Source organism: Cornus florida, unplaced genomic scaffold (genome assembly GCF_030987335.1).
Source record: "Cornus florida cultivar Cherokee Brave unplaced genomic scaffold, ASM3098733v1 CherokeeBrave_3.0.0_Hap2_Chr04, whole genome shotgun sequence".
Lineage (NCBI taxonomy): Eukaryota > Viridiplantae > Streptophyta > Magnoliopsida > Cornales > Cornaceae > Cornus > Cornus florida.
The window spans coordinates 65,857,480-65,880,021 of NW_026775574.1; the positions used below are offsets into that span (position 1 = coordinate 65,857,480).

The 22,542-nt window shown below is 36.0% G+C and overlaps 1 long non-coding RNA gene across 1 annotated transcript; it reads right to left on the reverse strand.

The window, feature by feature from the left end:
* Nucleotides 1-16,119: 16,119 nt before the first annotated feature.
* LOC132303392 (uncharacterized) lies at nucleotides 16,120-21,196 on the reverse strand. The gene is made up of 3 exons (XR_009481195.1): nucleotides 20,791-21,196; nucleotides 18,967-19,022; nucleotides 16,120-16,270 (listed from the first exon to the last, which is right to left on the reverse strand). It is a non-coding gene; the product is annotated as an uncharacterized LOC132303392 (long non-coding RNA).
* Between the last annotated feature and the right edge of the window lie 1,346 nt (nucleotides 21,197-22,542).

The window sequence follows — 22,542 nt, forward strand, 5'->3', positions numbered from 1 at the left end:
TCGGCATACTTTCGGCTGGGTCAGGCTCTGATACCATTTGTAACGACCCACTCCATCACATGGTATGATATTGTCCGCTTTGGGCCTGAGCCCGCACGGATTTGCTCTTGGGCTTTACCCCAAAAAGCCTCATACCAATTGGAGATGACGTACTTACATATAAGCACTTCACCTTTCCTCTACCCAGGCGATGTGGGACTTGTGCACCCGTAGCTCGCCATTGTAGTAGTCTGTCAGTATCTCTCGCACCCGCCCACGGCACACCCGCCCACAAGGTCATCACAATCCACCCCCCTTGGAGGCCTGACGTCCCCGTCGGCATACTTTCGGCTGGGTCAGGCTCTGATACCATTTGTAACGACCCACTCCATCACATGGTATGATATTGTCCGCTTTGGCCCGCACGGATTTGCTCTTGGGCTTTACCCCAAAAGGCCTCATACCAATTGGAGATGACGTACTTACATATAAGCACTTCACCTTTCCTCTACCCAGGCGATGTGGGACTTGTGCACCCGTAGCTCGCCAGTGTGGTAGCCTGTTAGTGTCTTTCGCACCCTCCCATGGCACACCCACCCATAAGGTCATCACAATCCACCCCCCTTGGAGGCCCGACGTCCCCGTCGGCACACTTCCGGCTGGGTCAGACTCTGATGCCATTTGTAACGACCCACTCCACCACATGGTATGATATTGTCCGCTTTGGGCCTGAGCCCACACAGTTTTGGTCTTGGACTTTACCCCAAAAGGCCTCATACCAATTGGAGATGACATACTTACATATAAGCACTTCACCTTTTCCTCTACCCAGGTGATGTGGGACTTGTGCACTCGTAGCTCGTTAGTATTGTAATATGTCAGTATCTCTCGCACCCGCCCACGGCACACCCGCCCACAAGGTCATCACAATCCACCCCCCTTGGAGGCCCGACATCCCCGTCGGCATACTTCTGGCTGGGTCAGGCTCTGATACCATTTGTAACGACCCACTCCACCACATGGTATGATATTATCCACTTTGGGCCTGAGCCCGCAAGGTTTTGCTCTTGGGCTTCACCCCAAAAGGCCTCATACCAATTGGAGATAACACCACCACATATAAGCACTTCACCTTTCCTCTACCCAGGCGATGTGGGACTTGTGTACCCATAGCTCGCCAATGTGGTAGCTTGTCAGTGTCTCTCGCACCCGCCTACGGCACACCCGCCCACAAGATCATCACAATCCACCCCTCTTGGAGGCCCGACGCCCCCGTCGGCACACTTCCGGCTAGGTTAAGCTCTGATACCATTTGTAACGACCCGACTCAGGCCCAAAGCGGACAATATCATACAATGCCGGGTCGTTACAAATGGTATCAGAGCCTGACCCAGCCAGAAGTGTGCCGACGGGGACGTCGGGCCTCCAACGGGGGTGGATTGTGATGACCTTGTGGGCGGGTGCGAGAGTTACTGACAGACTACCACACTGGTGAGCTACGGGTGCACAAGTCCCACATCGCCTGGGTAGAGGAAAAGGTGAAGTGCTTAGATGTAAGTATGTCATCTTCAATTAGTATGAGGCCTTTTAGGGTAATGCCCAAGAGCAAAACCGTACGGGCTCGCGGACAATATCATACCATGTGATGGAGTGGGTCGTTACAAATGGTATCAGAGCTTAACCTAGCCTGAAGTGTGCCAACGGGGACGTCGAGCCTCCAAGGGGGGTGGATTGTGATGACCTTGTGGGCGGGTGTGCCGTGTGCGGGTGCGAGAGACACTGACAAGCTACCACACTGGCGAGCTACGGGTACACAAGTCCCACATCGCCTGGGTAGAGGAAAGGTGAAGTGCTTATATATGGTGGTATTATCTCTAATTGGTATGAGGCTTTTTGGGGTGAAGCCCAAGAGCAAAACTGCGCGGGCTCAGGCCTAAAGCGGACAATAACATACCATGTGGTGGAGCGGGTCGTTACAATTGGTATCAGAGCCTGACCCAACCGGAAGTGTGCCGACGGGGACGTCGGGCCTCCAAGGGGGGTGGATTGTGATGACCTTGTGGGCGGGTGTGCCGTGGGCGGGTGCAAGAGATACTGACAGACTATCACATTAGCGAGTTACGGGTGCACAAGTCCCACATCGCCTGGGTAGAGGAAAAGGTGAAGTGCTTATATGTAAGTATGTCATCTCCAATTGGTATGAGGCCTTTTGGGGTAAAGCCCAAGAGCAAAACCATGCGGGCTCAGGCCTAAAGCGGATAATATCATACAATGTGGTGGAGTGGGTTGTTACACTTCGTGCCACTTTTCATGGTGGCTTTGGCATCGACCTTTGCAGTAGCGATGTTCTTTTGGGCTTTCTTGTCTGTTGGAGTCTTAGTGGGAGCCATAGAATCTGACAGAAATGAAACTTGATGGTAGGAGAAAGAGATGATAGGCAAAGGATGTCCCACCGGGCGTGCCAGAAATTTGTACACATAAATTTTGTTCTCTGCAAATAAAGACAAAATATGGGCAAAATAATAATTTATTAAATCAGAAATATTTGGAGTACAATCATTTGTAATAATATTCTTTACAAAAAGAATGGTCCTCTAATTCGATCTCCTTTTTGTTGTTGGTTGGATCCAAGGGCTGCACGAGCTTGTTCTTGAATCACCGTAGAATTTGATGAAGAATAACACGACTTTGGATGTGCTTGGTGTTCTTCGCCTTTAGGTTTGCCCTTGGGATTTCTGACCCTCTGGATTTCTGATTCTCTTAATTTCTAGACCTTCTAAATTCTGAATCTCTGGATTTCTAGACTCTGAATTTGTGTACCCTTTTCTTTTTCCTCCAAGCTTCTATTTATAGGCTTCTTGGATTAATAGAATGACGACACGTGTCATCTCAGGATAAGGAAAAAAATCATAACTGGGCCGGGCCAGTTATATTATGATAATTATCCTTAAAATTAATTATTCCAAATATATTTTATTAGGAATAATTATCTTTTCAATTAATCATCTGGACTGGGCTAATTAAGTAATTTAAGTGGACCAAGCCAAGACCAATTAAATAACTTAATTAAACATTAGGCCCACATTTAATGGGTCCATTTGTTAAAACCAAAGCCCACTAAATTTTAGTGTCTACAATATATATATATTCAAATCAATGTAAAAGACAATTATATGAAAAAATGCAATTTTTTTCTTTTACTTGAGCTTTGGTGAAACAATTTTAAGAAATTGTCAAACAAATAGGTTTTTATACAAATTTTTTTATTTTTTATTTTCAAAAAAAGGAAAGTGTTCTCAAAAAATTGAATTAAGCAGTTGTTTTCTTTGAGTCCCTTTTCCAAATAGAACATGATATATAAAAGAGTTATGTGCAAATAAAATAAAATAAAATAAAATAAACCTATATTTTGATATAGTGCAAATACACCCCCCCTTCGGGTGCACGCGCAGGTTTGGTATACAACACCCCCATACTTTTAATTTAGTGCAAATATTTCTTGTCCAAATAAAAAGACTATAATGCCCTCTAATTATTTGTATAATGGAATAATACTAAAAAAAAAAAAAAAAAAAAAAAAAAAAAAAAAAAAAGACTATTTTTGACAATTCCCAAACACCCCGTTTAAGGAGTCATTGTGTACAAAGCCTGTATTGCCCTCAAGTCTTACCTAACACATTTAAGTTAGAGTTTGCGTACTTGACACATTTAAGTTATAAGTTTGCCTAAATTTCCTTCACTGAGATATTTTACAAATTATTTAACAATGCATTATTTTGTACAATGACATAAAACGACACAAAATAGCACATTAACCTCAATCAGACCACCTAACTGAATATGCAATAATCTACTCTCTACATTCAGAAAGTAAATTTGTTACATTTCAATCGAATCCCTTTACATATCATTTCTTTTTCTATTTATAGATGTCTTTCCTTACCCTAATAACTTCCTAGGCCTTTCCAAACCCTAAGATAATATGGGCCTTATCCTTCCTCAACGGGCTCAGCCTTCATTTGGGGTCGATCCCTAGGTCAGAACAAGCCTTGAATAAGAATGAGTGGGCTAGGAGATCACTCGGCTTCTTTCTTATCTGGTAGGCCGGTTGATCTTGGCCAGTGGGGTTTTATACCCTTCATCTGCTTCCTTAATCTCTCTCTCATTTATGAGAGTGAGATTAATGAGGGGACGTCATGATTGATGTGATGGCTCGAAGCAATGATGCGGAGAGATGGATGGTCCGCATGGAGATCCAAATCTTAAATTTGAAAACTGGGGCTTCATCATTGTGCTGTGATGTTTTGGTCAGCGGGACGGTCCTCTATAAAACCACTAACCTACTTCTTCAAGCCTCTCTTCTGTCTTCCTCGTCCTTTGACTAGGCTTAGCTCGAGGTTAAACCTAGTGAGAAAGGCCTGCAATCTCTCTCCTTTATACTGCCTCATAGCAAATAGGCTGGACACACTCTTCTGGATCTGTTAATTGTTGAAGTATTGCATCTAAACACTTCGCACAACTAGTGAAAACCTCCAATGCATCCCCTTGGCAAATGCTTAAACCACTTAAGAGCTAGTCCGGTCAAACTTGTTGGAAACATTAGGCACATTAGGGCGTTATCATCGTTGTGTAAAGCCATCTTCAGCTGGACATGGTAAACATGGTCCATTGGATCTGTTGAATCGTTAAATGATGCAAATGGTGGGATTAACAAACTTCTCGGCTTTGGTGCCTTTAATTCCTCATCAGTGAAGGACGAGTCAACCATATCGACAGAGGCCTTTGTGGTCATGTCCACCGGTGTAGGTATTTCATTTTGAACTTGTGTTCTAATATCTGACCTTGACATTTCTTCAAACACCTGGTGCGACCTGATCTTTAAGCAACCGTTTTACTAGTACTCTCTTGATCGACCGACTGATCCCTCTGTCTTTTGTCAAAGACCCTTAGATATGGATCGTGGTGGACAAATCCGGCTGGGTTATAGTGGATGGATCCTGCACAGTCACGTTAGATAGATCTAGCATGATTATGATGGATAAAACTAGCTCGGTCGTTCTGAAGGTTGATCTTGTTCGCTGCTGCTTGATTCGGTAGCGGTGGTGGATGGTGGGGCTCTGCTCGACACTTCATTCATGATCGAAGCTCTGCGTTCTATCGACAAAACATCTCCACGACCTCCACGTTCTAATTACGTAAGGTCTGGATTAGCTGCCAGAGGTCCTCCTGCTGATCATTCCAGCCAAGATGGTGGTTCTACATGCTTCCTTCTTTGATCATCGTTCCGGAACGTAGCCATGTCATAGATTTGATCGAAAAATCACTTGTCGAATTCCCACAGACGGCGCTAGATAAAGATGCAATAATTTGCTCACTATATTCAGAAAGTAAATTTGTTACACTTCAATCGAATCCCTTTACATATCTTTCCTTTTTTTATTTATAAAAGTCTCTTCTTACCCTAAAAACTTCGTGGTCCTTTCCAAACCCTAAGATAATATGGGCATAATCCTTCCTTAACGGGCTCAGCCTTCGTTTGGGCCGATCAATAGGTCAGAACAGGCCTTGAATGAGAATAAGTGGGCTAGGAGATCGCTAGGCTTCTTTTTTATCTGGTGGGCCGGGATGATCTTGGCTGTAACGACTTGAACCCAAGGGTCCGAATCGCTTGTCGGGTCCTTGCCCGAACCCGAGAACACCCAAGGGGTAAAATGGTCAACTAAGAACAACTCCAATGGGCTGCCAATTTCAAAATATAGCAGGTGGGTTTAACATGGGCTCTCCAATGGGCTGTTAAATGAGTTGCCAAAATATAGCTTTTGCCAAATCTTGTGCCAAATATAGCATAAACTATAGCTATTACTATTACTTCTGCCAAACTGAAATATATGGGTTTTGAACTTCTGATTCTTATAGATTTTGTAATTTGGTGTTGTACTTGTGTATATATATATGTCAGTGTTGGAATATGTGTTTATATATATGTCTGTGTTTATATATATATATATATATATATATATATATATATATATATTATTCCGAAAGTTCCCTAAATTTCAAGACTCAGTTGGATTTTATGATTATTTATTTTTAATAAGGCAAATAAGCTAAATAAAATACAAACACTTAAAAAAAAAAAAATGGTTGTTGAAAATTGGTAGTTGGGAATGGTAGTTGTGTCAAAAAATAACATTTTGGATGAAATACACCATTGGAGAAGAATTGTTAAAATATAGTATTTTGACACTGTAACTCCTTTCAAAACATAGATTTGGTATGCAAAAATGGCATTTTGCATTGGAGATGGTCTAAGGTATGGAAATAAATAATATAACTCTAAATGAGTCTTAATAAGTCAACATAAGTCATAAAGATCATTTGAACCCATGACGCAAGATCTTGGACATAAGAATGAGGATTTCATATAATTGCTCCTTTCGGTTTCATTGGAAAGCTGACTTAAAATCATTGAAGTTAGACTCAAATTTGACCCAATTTGGAGTTAAAATGAGTAAGATATAATCATTTGAAGTCAGGGGTTAAATGCTGTCTCAGTTTTATTTCTGCAGACCTTGAAGGCTATACTGGTTGACCGAAATGACCCATTGGTCGACCAAAATGACACACCGATCATCCGGTTGTGACTTTGGAGTTTCCTAAGCTATTGTTTTTTATCCCAAATGATTCCTATTATTCCTCAACGGAATCCTATATTCACTTCCCCTAATCACGTAGTTTTAAGGTGACATCGACACTTGTCCTCAAGACACTACTCGAATCAAATGCCTATAAAAATATCTGAGTACATGACTCACATCGCATCACCTAATCATCTTCAAACTATTGTTCACGACACATCCCCTAGCCATCACCACTAGTAACAGACACTGGAAACATACAATCCCTATTTGGCAACTCGTGTCTCACATACCACCGGTCAAAACCATTCTCAAAACAAACACTACTAAAAACCAATGACTTTATCTCCCTCCGTGGGAGTGAGTCGACTAAATCAACCAAACCTCTACTGATAAACTCTAACAATATAACAAACCACAGATGGGTCAGCCTATCCGTGGACGCGCACAACTCCTAGATGGAGGACAAGGCATACGATAAACGATGTCCCTGTCAGGACTAGAACAAATGGAAGGGTAATAAACCCCGCACTCACCAGAGACTGACAACTCCTACCCGAATTTACCTGACACCCTATCACACTCTGCTCACCAATCGTCCAACCGTGGACAACCAATCTCACCTGCGATGAATTAAACTTCTTACATACAATGAGAAGAACCAACTAGATACCCATACGGAACTGTCATACCAATTCTAAATAACCTCGCCACTAACGAACTGTCATACATTATTAACACTGGAACCTTAATTGCATACGATACACCGCGATACCCATACTAGCTAAACCAAGTCAGATCTATACCACCCATTCGAGTATTAGGGTACAACTCACAACACGACCATTAAATAAGAGTACCAATGCTCACAGCGTACTAACACTAGGAACGATTACAGTACGTTGGATACATCATCCTGTTCTACCTAGAATCAATCAATCCCAAATGACAACCTTTATGCCAAAAAATGACACTTTATCACCCATTCTATCTCTACCTTTCCAGGCAGCACAACCTCGAACACCATTCATACAAGACTCGTGACCTCAGTCACAACAACTAATTGACTCGTCAAAAGAAAAAAATGCCTATATAGCAACACCACCCTCACTGGATCTAAAGACTAAGCTATCCACAATCGCCTCGACTGATGCACAACCCCCATCACCTACCTGATAACATATGATAAACAACGCATACTCCCTAATCAACTCTCTGATCATACCTTAAACCATTCTGCTCATCCATACTAAGACATCACGTCACAATGCCTCCACTACTATCATCCTTAAATGACAACTTGGACTCATGTCCCACCAACTCAACAGACTACCGCCAAGCGATCTCCCCTCAAGCATCCCTAGGACAACACTATCATAATAAGAGAGTGTGTCTCACTCTTGATACCTCCCACAACAACCACTACTTGCCACTAGAAAAGAATCTCTATAAGGTAATATTATGCCGACAAATCCTAAAAGGAAAAATGAGCTAAACCAAAATGTTAAACACCCAACCGTCTCCTCAAAACCATCTAAAACACAATCGTTCACCAATACATAACTGGTTACTCAAACCATTCTAGTAACCACATTCTATCTACCTTATCATACAATCATGTACTACATAGCTAAGACTGACTACTATACACCACCTTGAGATTCCCTCAATAACTGTGCCAACATAACTCTGCTCGCCTGTAGAGCTATGCAATCAACTCTTCGTGAGTCGATTACCCGCGACACACTCTTATAGTTTTTCAAAATAGGAATCACTCCTCAACCAACCATAACCAACACGCTTCTTTAGATCATACCAGAATACTTAAAATATATGCCTACAACCCATAAACTACACTCACGACTCTAGTAGCCTCAATCACGCCCACCATAACTGGTTCGAGGAGAACCTTCATATCAAACCGTGACCTACATCACAAGTACAAAAATCTCAAAAACGCAAGTCCTTCACTAAGACCTCTCATCACAACCTCGACCCCTATGATCACAAGACCCCATACACAGAGGCAAGAAACTCACATATACCATGGACACCGTGCTATGAAACATGAAACCGTCCTAAAATGGCGCTCTAAGCACTACACTAAAATGCAACAAGAAGATCGGTATGACTACGCATCGAACAACTCAATCCACGAGCACGAAATCAACACTTTTCGTTCGATAAGAACCAGAACCCAACAACCCTAGAGTAACCGAACTCTTTGTCTACTCAGGTCAAAACTGATACAACCATCTATGTTGCTACAAGTACTATATCATACTAACAACCATCACATGCTCGACCGCATATACGCGCATAAGTATACAGATTTATATACAAGACATACACATATATACGTATACATATATACATAATAACCAGAACATAAACCTTAACACAACATTGTCATATCACATCAGTTTGAACAACAAGTCCATTATATTATTATGTGAAATTAAACATCTTATTCGTCCTCATCATCATTTCATATAATACACACTTGCACAACTCGTGCTCAACTGTCCATCACATTACCATGCACCACTTACATATCATAACCCATACTCACTACATACCATCTTATCACATATAACATGTTTTCAATCATTATCACATAATTATTCTACATACATGGCCATGTAACATATATTTTAACATTTAAATACATAAGCATATGAACACTTAACAAAGAAGCATGTTTTCTTTTAAAACCGTGAACATATAAATACTTAATCAAATAAGCATGCTTCTTAAATAACAAACACTTTAACACATGAGCACATAAATAATACAATCCATTTTCCACACAACCTTAGGTAGACCTCTACCCATCATCCTACTGGTTTTCAAACCATCGCTCTGATACTAAATTTGTAACGACCTGAACTCAGGGGTCCGAATCGCTAGCCAAGTCCTTACCTTAACCCGAGAACACCCAAGGGATAAAACGATCAACCACGGTATGGAAATAAATAATACAACTCTAAATAAGTCTTAATAAGTCATAAAGATCATTTAAACCAATGACCTAAGGTCCTGGACATAAGAATGAGGATTTCACACAATTGCCCCTTTTAGTTTCAAAGAATTTCGAAACAGTCCACACTAAAAAGATCAGAACTCTCTTTAAGATTGAAATTTTTGAGTGAAATTAGTTTCATTGGAAAGCTGACTCAAAATCGCTAAAGTTAGACTCAAATTTGACCCAATTTGGAGTTAAAATGAGTAAGATATGATCATTTGAAAGCAAGGGTTAAATGTTGTCTCAGTTTTATTACGGCAGACCTTGAAGGCTATACTGGTCGACCAAAATGACACACCAGTTGTCCGATTATGACTCTAGAGTTTCCTAAGCTACTGGTTTTGATCCCAAATGATACCGGTCGACCGAAATGGCTTACTGGTCGATCGAAATGGCCCAGAAATACGAAATTTACGCTGTTTAAGTGCTTAAACATCTTGACATCACATGGTTAACACTTAAAACCTTTAATATGATCAAAACATGCCTCGTAACATCCATAAACATGTATATAATGGTAAACAACATTCATACATCATAGCAAAATCAAATTACATCATTACATAATGAGAGAAATTCGTTTACATTGAATTTAGGGTTAATTACAACGACACCCCCTGAGGTTTGGGGTATTGACAGACATATATAAATTAGCCATTTTTTGAACACTCACACCCCCTGCAAAAAATTAATCCAAACAAGCCTCTAAAAGTTATGAAAAGACGAAACTGCCTTTCAATAAAATATCAATTATTAATCTAAAATATCAAAAAAATATATATGACAGAATTATTAGGTTTCTCTCTCTACCCTCTGCTCCAAAAAATCCAAACTCGATGACCGGTGCCTCACCGCCCACGCTGCAGTTCCGATCTCCGCGCCGCCGCCGCTGCAGTTCCGAGCTCTGCGTTGAGGACTGACAATGATGCCATCCAGCCATTATAGGAATCATGAATCGTGAAGCAGAAAATCGTCGCCGGAATTACGACTGATTCCTCATTGCAGGCTCGAATTCTGATTCCTCATTGCCGGCTTCAAACAGCGGTGGAGCTAAGTAAGAACGAGATCATCCAGCAACGAATCGAACAAATCACAGACTCCGGCGGTCTTCAAACGTTTCCGGCAATTACTCTGTTGTTGTTCTCCGGCTAAAACTCTCCTCTTGATGACTTCTCTCTTGTCCAAACACATGTCCACTCTCGGATAACAAGTCCCTTTCCTTGTTCTCATCTATTTATAGATAAGCTAGAGAGAGATAGCACTGTGTGATCTTTGTATATAAAAGAGCAAGATCGAACAAGAGGCTTTATATCAAATAGACCAACTAAAATGACACAGCCCAAATCTAAATAGCCTCCCAAATCGGTCAAACGGCGCTGCCCAGATCCTTCCGTCCGTCGTCGTCGATTGCTTTCTCTCTCCACTACAAAATGCCTCTCATTTGTCGCTCTCATCTCCAAGATTGAAGACTATATCTGTATATATATATATATATATATATATATATATATTATATAAAGAGAGAGAAAGAAAGAGCACCATCATAATCTCATATTTATTTATGTTGATGGGGCATAAACACTTCTCTGGAATCGCGACTGATTCTTCATTGCCGGCTCGGATTCTGATTTGCCCAGCAATGGCCTCTGGCCAACAAAAACTCCGGCATACTCTCCGACAATGGCCTGCGTCTGCCTTATTTTTTTTATATATATGTATATATAGATACATGTGTGTAATTTTGAATTGTTGGGTTTGTGTGATGGTGGTGGAACAACGGAGAAGACGGTGGTTGTGGAGACTGGTGAGTGGTGATTGTGTATATTGGTTAAGGTTATTTTGGTCATTTTATGTGGTCAAAGGGTAAATATGTACTTTCATCATGTTTGGGGTGTCATTATTTAAGTTTATAACCTTGAGGGGTCTTATTGTTCAAAAATGGGCTAACTTATATATGTTTGTTAATACTACAAACCTCAGGAGGTGTTGTTGTAATTAACCCTTGAATTTAAATACATGAGACCACAAAAGATAAACTTCCTAACTACGTCTAAGTATGTGAAGGCATCTCATCCACTTCGCAGCTTCAAAATCCTGAAAAATGATAAAGAAGGGGTAACATAAGGCTCAGTAGAAGTCACCTAAGGCGTTAGTTTTGGACTCCCTTGAGCCACGCAACACATAAGATAATAGAAAAGAAGTCGGGGTCATGCTATGGGAATCCAAATAACATTTAACACATAGCAAGCAATATCCTTAGTCACAAGCACAATTTTACAATCAATGTGCATGATATGATATAAGATGCATCCCATCCCAACCTTGGTCTATACCAACCTAACATACACTTTTCAAAAATTCGCTAATCGACTTTTCAGAGGCAAGATTGATAGTTATCACCGATTCCAAATCCGACAACCGTTAAAGGGCTTAGTATTAACTTTTTCACGCCCTATACCGGGCCGCACTCCCTCTAGGTTAAGCTAGCCCCGAACTCGCGAAATTCGGTTCATTTTAAAAACAACTTTCACTTTTCAAGGAACAACCCTCCCCTTTGAAAGAAAACTTTCTTTTTCAATTCTTTTCAAAATCTCATTTTCCTTGCCATGTTATGCAATGCATTTTAATCACAATAATATTAACATAACAATTTTGATTCAATGGCATAATAGGGCATTCCATAACAACAATTAATAACTCTATGCACACTTATCATAAAATCACTCATATAGCAATATTTGTATTATTACTTCCAAATTACCAAAACTCATATGTGACGGCCCTGGTTTTACAAACCAGATGCGTTAATGGTGACCCAAAAGTTGACCATAAAACAGATCCGAAATGCGGAAACGAAATTAAAAAAAAACACGGCCTCTAGAGATGTACATCATCCCTGAGATACATAAGTGACTTCCTGAGGAGTCCTGAGACTCAACGGAAGCAAAGCAGAGACAAGAGTTTCAAAACCCTTCAAGAAGTGGATCAAGGATAAAATAGTCATTTTACCTAAAAATGGGTGCTACCGTGCACACCATTGGAAATACAATGAAAAATTAATAAAGTTAGACTCAAGATCACCTGATTCGGAGTCCGGATGAAGAATATATGCAACCTCAAAATTTTGAAAGAAAATTGAAACTGAATGCTCCCAAACGATCCATCGCAACTCGGCGATCGATTGCCAAAAGGTCCGCGATGAATTGTAGGACCCACGAAGGATACAAACAGTGGCCTTGCAATAGATTGAGAGATTCGGCAATTGATCGCCGAATCTGCGATCCATCAAAAACTAGTAGACTGCACCAGAATTTCCAAATTTACGAGTGTTTTTCGATGCCAAAATGAACTTTTTTGAAAATAAGTTGTGAAAAAACCCCCTTAAAATATGGTTTTCTACACGACCATGTCAAAGCCAAATCTTATTTTCAAAAGGAAATGCGCAAAATGCCCTTATGCACAAACTTTGAAAAATAGTTTAAATACCTGAAAGGTAAATCATGCTTTGCATACATAAAAGTTTTTGGCCCTTGACCTCATTACATACATATCAAATAAGTCTCAAATAGTGTATTTAAGTACACTTTATATGTCCCAAATGAAAATAATAAGTTTTAACATGTCAAACCAAAAGAAGTAAAACATGCTAACACGCGTATGTATACAAAATACATAAAAAATACTCCAAGAAACCAAACTAATCTAGGGATGTTGTGTATCCCAAAACAAGGTCTCCTTACCTGAAAAATATTCCAAACAACTACGGTGAGTAACCAAAGTTATTCGTAGGAAGAAGCATATGCGTATACTCTAAAGTTTCAATAAACCCTTGCAACGTAATATAAACCAATACATGTGGTGCATACCACCTAACATATATGTTTAAAGTGGTATTAAGGGATCATCTCAAGCTACACAAGTAATTGAAATGAAATACACAATATACAAGTATACATGCACAAGCATACTAAACAATATTGAAATGAAATACGTAATATATAAGTATACATGCATAAACATATTAAACAATATTGAAATGAAATACACAATATTCAAGTATACAAGCACAAGTATACTAAACAATATTGAAATGAAATACACAATATATAAGTATACAAGCACAAATATATTAAATGAAATTGAAACCTCAAGCATCAAATCACAAGCTACAAGTAATCAATGATTAACAACTTGGAATTGAATGCGAAATCATACCAAGTGGAAAACTTAGAGGCAGCGTCCGGTGTGAGCTCACAACACAAGACAAGGTTGGAGACTCACAACACAAGACAATACAAGTTGTTTTAGGGAATTAACCCTCAAAGAACTACCTAAGTGCGCACTATATTGTAGGGAGAACTCATATCCCCCGTACTAGGGCCATACCCTAGTCATGTCACATTTCATTGCCCCAAGTATTTCTAAAATCAATCAAGTTATCACAACAACTATAAGTGTACAATACAAGTAAACTTCCATGCACAACCAACAATGGTAGTCACACAGTCATGTTCTAAGTTTCCAAGCTGCAATGGCATGTTAGTGTCAAGTATACAAAGTAATATTCACTACACTAATCACAAGGTTGTTAGACAAGAAAATCCATTCACAGCATAGCAAGCCTAAAACCTATACTTAGACAACAATATAGCATAGGTTTCTCAACAAAATTAAGGCAAGAATTAGATTAGAATTTCATAAGCATATCACAAGAAATCTCTAGATTTCATTCTTACACAAATGTAACTACGACATTATCAATATATGAGATCAATTCAAGCTAGCAAGAAATGAGTTCCAATTCTATGAATTTAACAACTACATTGTCTTAATTATGCAATTAAATTATTAACAATAATTTAATAAAATCACCAAAGTTACATTAACAAAATCATATGATTTCAAGTCATTACTAAGTGAAACAAGGTAAATACAATTACTAGGTAATCAACATAGAGATTTTAGTAATGCTCACATGGTACTCATTAAATCCCTAAATTAACAATGACATAATTGTATGTCACAATACAATTAGAAACAATAATTATACAAGAATATCATAGTCATAACTACAAGACTACACAAGAAATTTCAATTTCTACTATGTAGAACAACAATAATACAAATGAATAATCACATATAAGTCTTGTGTAAAATGACACCCTATGTTAGATACAATCAAAATATATCTAATACAATCCTAGAATATCAATTTACATGCATACAACAAAGGAAATAAGAAACCATAATAAGAGTATAAACATAGTACAACCCCTACCTCACTAGAGGATTATTACTCTAGAATCCAAGGCAAACAAACTCAAAATGCAAAATTGAGATACGGTGTTGTAGATCAAGAAGAGAGGAAGATATGACTTTCAAAGTGGAAGACTAAATTCCTAAGGCAAGAGGTTCGAATTTCAGAAATGGAAAATAGGGTTTTAGAATTCCTCAAATTGCCATCACTAAAATGAATTTGATCTTTGGCAATAAAAGAGTTTGTCGCTAAAAGTCCATAGTTTGTTGCGAAAAGATTATCGCGACGCGACAAAAAAAAATTTGTCGCCAGGTCGTCACTAGAAGCCAGTCACAATATGTTTTTCGTGACAAATTTTAATTTGTCGCTAGAGGTATGATATATTGTGACAAATTACTTTTCATCACAAAATGAGTAAAAATTGCGACAAAACATTTGTCGTAAAATATTAAAAAATTGTCGCCTTATACCCTCCAAGACTTATAAAATTTGCCGCTATTCATCACTGTTTTGTGATGAAAATAATTTTTGTCACTATTTGTGTACTCTTTTGTGACAAAAATTATTGCTATAAGCTGCTTTATTGTGACAAAATGTTTGGTCGCAATGAAAGTACGATATTACGACAAAAATATTGTCGCTATAAGCTACTTTATTGTGACAAAATATTTGATCGTAATAAATATATCATGTTGTGACAAAAAATATTTTCGTTATAAGCTGTTTTATTGTAAAAAAATGTTTTGTCACAATATACATATCATGTTACAACAAAAATATTGTCCCTATAAGCTATTTTATTGTGACAAAACCTTTTGTCATAATAAATGTTCTATATTGTGACAAAATTATTGTCACTATAAGCTATTTTATTGTGACAAAGTATTTTGTCACAATAAATGTACCAAATTGCGACGAAAGTATTATTATTATAAGCTGTTTTATTGTGACAATTTACCATTTTACAACAAAATTATTATCACTATAAGCTATTTTCTTATGACAAAATAACATGTCCTGGACAAATACAATAATAAAATTTTATTTTCACCTATTTGAAACATAAAATTTAGAACCTATAACTTAAATTAAAATATTAATAAACTAAACAATCTAAGCTAAGATCTAAGCATCTCACTCAAAATCAATACATTTGATAATTAATCATAGAATATAAAACACATTCCATTAAGAATTTAGATCTTAAAATGTGCAAATCATTCAAAATCTAAAATGATAATTCCAACACATATCAAAATATTAATATCCAAATCCAATATTACACAACTAATCACGTTCACATATCAAAATTTCAAAAAAAATCTAAGATCCAAATCCAAAAAGGGAGCCAGATTGCAATCAATTTGAAACCTGCAAAATAAAATAAAATAAATAAGAAGAAAAAAAAAATTGAGATTAGAATTTCAAGACTGAAATAAATTTTTTAAAGAGTATTTTAAAAACCTTGATATTTGGGTGAGAACAAGATATTCCTTTGGAATTAAGTGACTTGGCTTTTCTTATTATATCAAGCAATTTACACACACACACACACACAAAACTTAGTATAATGTATTCAATTTGATAACATATAGACAAATGAAGAGTTGAACAATGAGGCTGTATAGTGTGTATAAGAAATGTTGGCTACCAAATTTATTGCTAATGCATATTCTGTGCAAAATTAACTGCTATGCAAGTCAATAATGCAGGAATAGAGTTATTATAATCTACGTTGGAGTTATTATGAAGCATTTAGAATCTTTATAGAAGAAGAGGAAATAATAAGTATTGCAGCTTCCTATTGTCGAAAATTATCATATATCTATCCTATATATTGGCAATAAAATCTTGTGTTAAAAAAAAAGAAGTAAATTCAAAGTTATTTTTAGTAAACTTTTGTTACATTAATCGATGTAGCATAAGAGGATTCAAGTTTGAGGCAATAAATTCATGAATATATATCAATCGAAGAAATCCAGAATGTTGCAGATGCAAATTACTGATTCACTCATGGACTCTTTGGCATAGAAGTCGGTTTGTGTGGTCTAGAGTTTGAGGAATGGTGGTGAGAGAACAGAGCAAAGAAGAAACGGATACCAATTTTCTAGAATTATGCAACAAATGCATTGTTGTCTAATTAATTGAACATTGATATATGGCAATTCAATATTTCCTTAATACAAGCTATTAACTTATAATCAATTAATATACAAGCGATCTTATATGGCTATCACGTGTCATGAGCAAAGAGAAAATAATCCACAAAGTTAGGAGCTACTTAGCAGATCAAAACCCAAATCAGTTCCAGTTAATTAGCTTAAGCATTGCATGATAAGAAAAAAATTTCTTTGAGGTAAGACAAGAAAAAAAGGATATCATAGATAAACCTCAACTCACCACTGATTAAACAACACAGTCTATACTTAAACAACCAACACGTGAGATTAATGTACGGTATGAAACTTAATGAATGATCAAGGTCCCACATTTTAATTACATGGCATCATATGGGTTTATTATATATACTAAAATTTTAATGGCAACTATACCTACTTTCATGCTTGTCTCATTATTTTTCCCTCAAATACATCGAATACCAGCTCATTAATTGTGTACACACCCCATTTTGCACCATTTTTTAAAAATATTTTTAAATATTCTTGTTTGTTTTTTAAAAAAATACTTAATAGAATCTAAAAATTGACACATTTTCAAGTTTTTCAAAGTATTTTCTCAATGCTACCCAGAAATGGCAGAGAATAGAGCAGAACTACACATTACCCAACCATCTTAATTAATTTTCACGTACTCCTTCACAAAGTGGTGCTACTGCAACTGTCTAAAGAATGTGTTGATTCCACACATCCATCTCAATATTTTCATTTCAACCATTTTTTTTTTCTTTACGAATATGTTTTTTCTTAGCCACTCAATATTTTCATCACATCTAACTGTCATACTTAACAATTAGAGAAAAATGGCAATTTAGAAGAGATATACATATATAGTAGATATAGTTGATAAGGTTCTCTTAAACTAAAACTAACACCATGTTTTTTCTTTTTTTTTTTTCTTTTTCTCATATTCTCCTTCCAAGGCCCACACGGTGTTAATGAAAAGATTGGGTTCACTGATATAAGTCTTCTTAGTCTCTCTTCTGCATTTCTTCTTTTTAATTTTCCTAGAATTGATAGCCTAAATTTATATTTGATATCACCTTCCAAATTTACATTCTATTTGAATTTCAGACTTAAAATGACTTATATTTTTCAGACTATAATTTTCCTAGAATTAATATTCTTATATATTTTTTCCCTATTTGTTCTTGTTTTATTTGGAAAATTCTGAATGAAAAAGTAGGGTATGATATTACAAAGTCAGAAGCAATTATTGTCGAGCCAATCACCCTTGTATGTTAAAGATTTAATAGGGAGACAATTTTTATAATTCTTTTTGTTATTCAATATTCTTTGTGTGCTATTATCAACCATGTATGTTAAGATTTAAGAGGCCCTGTCTTGTCTTAAATTTTGAACCAATAGTTCAGGTATGCTACGCCACATTTAGCCTATCCAAACAATTTGCTCCTTTGATAGGTTAAAAATCTTGAACTTTTACCGAAACCCATTTAAAATTTATCTTTCAATTTCATCCATTACATTTAATTCAATTATCAAAATATTTCTTATACCCATGACCAAGTTCAAATTTTAGTTAAGCAATGGAACCTAAAATATGATTTTTTATATTATCCTTGAAAATTTTAACAATTATACATTTCAGAAATAAAGACTCAAAAGCCAAAAACCTTATGGCTCATGATTTGAATCTTCCACCTAGTTACACAAAATCATAAAAAAATATGCTTTATGCTTTTTTGATTCAAACCACTGGTCCATAAAAGGTCCCTAAAAAACTACTACATATACACATCTCTTCAAAATGTACAAAAGATATTCAAAATAGTATAGATAATATGATGCCTATGCTTGCAATAACAAGAGGAACATGCAAAGGAAAAGGGGTAGAAAATGACTACAAAGGCATCTATCTACAAAACTAACCTTGAGAAAATATTGATTCATCCCACTTCTTGTTTGTTGTGTCCACTGCACGTACACTGCAAATCAAAGCAAAAAGATGTGCAAATATATATACACAATGTCACAAACAACTAAGGGGAAGAAAGCATAGCACATTGAATGATTGAGCCCAACACCAGGGAAATAGTTTCCAATAGCTAATCTTATCTTGTGACTATCTGAATCATATAAATATTAGTTACTAAAATGGCCTCTTCAAGATATCAAGAACAGTTAAAGAAAATTAAATATAGAGATGAGTTTCAATTGCTAGAAAACTATTTCTTTTTAAAGGGATATATGTATGAATAGGACCCTAATATTTAACTTGTTTTTCTTCTTGTTGAATATATAGAGAACTCATGGAAGTACTTTGCCATGTAGTGTAAAGTTTGGAAAGATAGAGATTTATAAATTTAACATTTATGGGTTACAGAGACTCAAAAATTTTAGATTAGATGTACACAGTGGAATTTGTCAAAGAATTCGCCCATCTTGAGATCATTGTGTTAGCACTGTTTCTGAAGGTGGTACTAATGAATTGTTTAATTTGAGCTTGTTTGAACTCGGTCTGAAGCTCATCAAATAGCATGGGGGAGCACTAAACGTGGACCATGATCCAAAAGTGATGAATTGGCATTTAAGCTTATGGGTTAGGATTTGTGGTACCTAAAGATTGTTTCAGCTGATTTGTACTAAAATTTTGAAAGGATAATGAACATTTAGAGGGCATTGAATTATTTGACAGAAGTGGAATTATCAGAAAATGAAAGGATTAAAAGATTTGAGAAATTTTAGTGGGTTACTTGAAGTAGAATGATTTGTAAACTAAGAGAGCTCTGAGTGATTTGGCCTAACTGAACAGACAGTTTATCAGTCTTGCGGTAGTTGTTGTTCTCTCTCTCTCTCTCTTTCCAATAATGCTACTACTGAACATTTTACATCCACAAGTAGAAGTGAAGGCAGCACGATCTTGTCTTACATTTCTCTTGGACCACAGCTACCTCGATCATAGACCAATTAAGCCTAATATTCCTCCTTTGAGACCAAATTTCCATTGCACAATAAAGACAATAAACAATAATAAAACTTAATGAAAAATTAAATAATTACACAAATTTCCATCTAAATAATTTCTCAAACACCATGCATACCCACAAACTTGTTACATTGTTATTGGGCTTAAGTTTCTATAAATGGTGGTCATATGATATAATTGTTTTATTTGAACTTATAACTGTAAGGATGTTAACATCAAACTTTAAACAACTCAAGTTCTACAGTTCACATATTAATGCTCAGAAATGTTGGGCAAGTTTTATATCCCGCGCATTTTACTAGTGTTCATGAGTGGTTTTTGCAGACTCTGTACTTTATACAATGGTGATAATTCTATAATAATTGTTCAATATCCTATATTTAAAAATGCAGTGGCATTGCCCTATCCCTCCAAACACAAATTTCACATACAAGTTCCAGACCAAAGATCAGATTGGAAGCTACACATACTTCCCATCGATTCTAATGCATAAAGCTACTGGACGGTTTGGGGGAATAAATGTCTATGCAAGACCTCAAATCCCAGTTCCATATACTTTACCTACTGCAGATTTTACTTAACTTATTGGGGATTGGTACAAGACCAGCCATAAGATGAGGATAATACATATAAATTATGTTTACACGTTTCTGATATATTGATTCTCAAAAATGTATACTCAATCTATGCTTATTTAAAAGAATACATCGAAAAATTGACCCAATATAAAGAAAAAATAAAAATAAAATTGATTAAACATAAAATACCTGATTAATTTGTTGCGCTCAATCAAGCTTGAATAGAGCTCAATGAAACTTTATTGGTCGGTTTCTTGCATCCTCAATGGCTTCCAACATAATTCCACTCTAGGGCTTCAATTCAACTGATATATTTTGAGAGCGAGAATCAATCAGATTGAAAAATAAACTGGGTTCAACTTTTTTGCGAAAAAAATTGTTCAGATTAGGGCTTCAAAAATAATGTAGAGATTGGAAGCGACAAGACAGAGATGGAGATGGAGTTGGGGAAGGGTCAAGCGAGAGAAAGAAGGGATTGGATCTGAGAGGGAAGGAGAATCTAAATCTGATTCAGACTAGGGCTTTATGCGAGTGAACTCGGAGAGATAGGAATAAGCTCTAGTGTGAAAATTGAAATGAAAATAGAGTACGGGTTATTTTTGGCCAGACGCATATATATAATAGAAATAAATTTTGAGAGAGTGATTGGGTGGTCTCGGTGTGTGTGTGTGTGAGAGAGACAGAGAGAGAGAGAGAGAAAACATAGAGTGATACGTGTCTGTACTTGGCGGGTTCATTTGGGGGGGCCAAAAAATTTGACTAGCTTCAAATTCATTTTTATGGCTAAATAAATTTTTGAATAAAATAAATTTGTATATTTATATTATTTATAATTGTAGACTAACAATAAAGTAGTACTATATTTTAAGGGAGATTGATATTCATAGCTATTTTTCTCTAATTGCACTATATTTTTTTTTTTCTTTAAAAAAAAATGACAAGAAAATGATTGAATTCATTAATGCACTATCCTTGAATTTATAATGTCATAACTATTCCTTTTTTTTTTGATACAATTGAAAGCAATATTTATTCAATAAAGTAAGCTTATTTTCAATCAAAAAAGGTAACTTTTTTTTTTTGATAATTTTTTATGGGTCTTGTCAAAAGAAATAATTTATTAGATAAAAATAACTTCTTTTTTGGGGGGGGGGGTCATATCAAAAGAGATAATTTATTCAATATAGATAAAAAAAAAATTAATTCTTTTTTTTTTTTTTTCTTTTGGGGATCTTGACAAAAAAGATAATTTCTTCAATAAATATTTTTTTTCAAGTTTTTTTTATGTCAAAATAGATAATTTTTTTAATGGTTATTTATTTATTTTTTTTGCCGAGTCAAAAAAGTCAATTTATTCAACATAAATTTTTATTTCTTGGTCCTGTAAAAAAAAAAAAAAAATTATTCAATTAATTTTTTTATCTAAAATTAAAGACCTAAAATTTATTCAATTTATTATTTTAGGTCAAAAAAAAGACCTAAAATAATAAAGATTAGAGATAAGAAGAGAAAATCGTTTTGTCATTTAAAAAGTAATAATTATTTACTTGTAAAGTTATGGTTAGAATTACCATTTCATTTAATAATTATAGTGCAAACGTTGAAAAGTGGAGTATAGATATTGCCTCCCTATTTTAAACTATAAATCTTTAGACAAGAGTCTATTTACTAATAAAATTAACTAAATATATTTTTTTAATTTAATAAAATTGTTATTAATATATTAATTATAATGAAAACAACAAATCAGGGGTGGAGTAGCCAAAAAAATAAAATTGGGGGAGGCGGGGGGCCAAATTAGTAATTATAAAATCAAATTTTAAAATAAAATAAAATAATTGTAATTTTTATATTGTTAAGAGTATGCATATAAATGATACGGAAGAAAAATGAAACGAAAACAGTTGAGTTTGTCAAGTGTCAAGCACTTTTTTCTTCTCC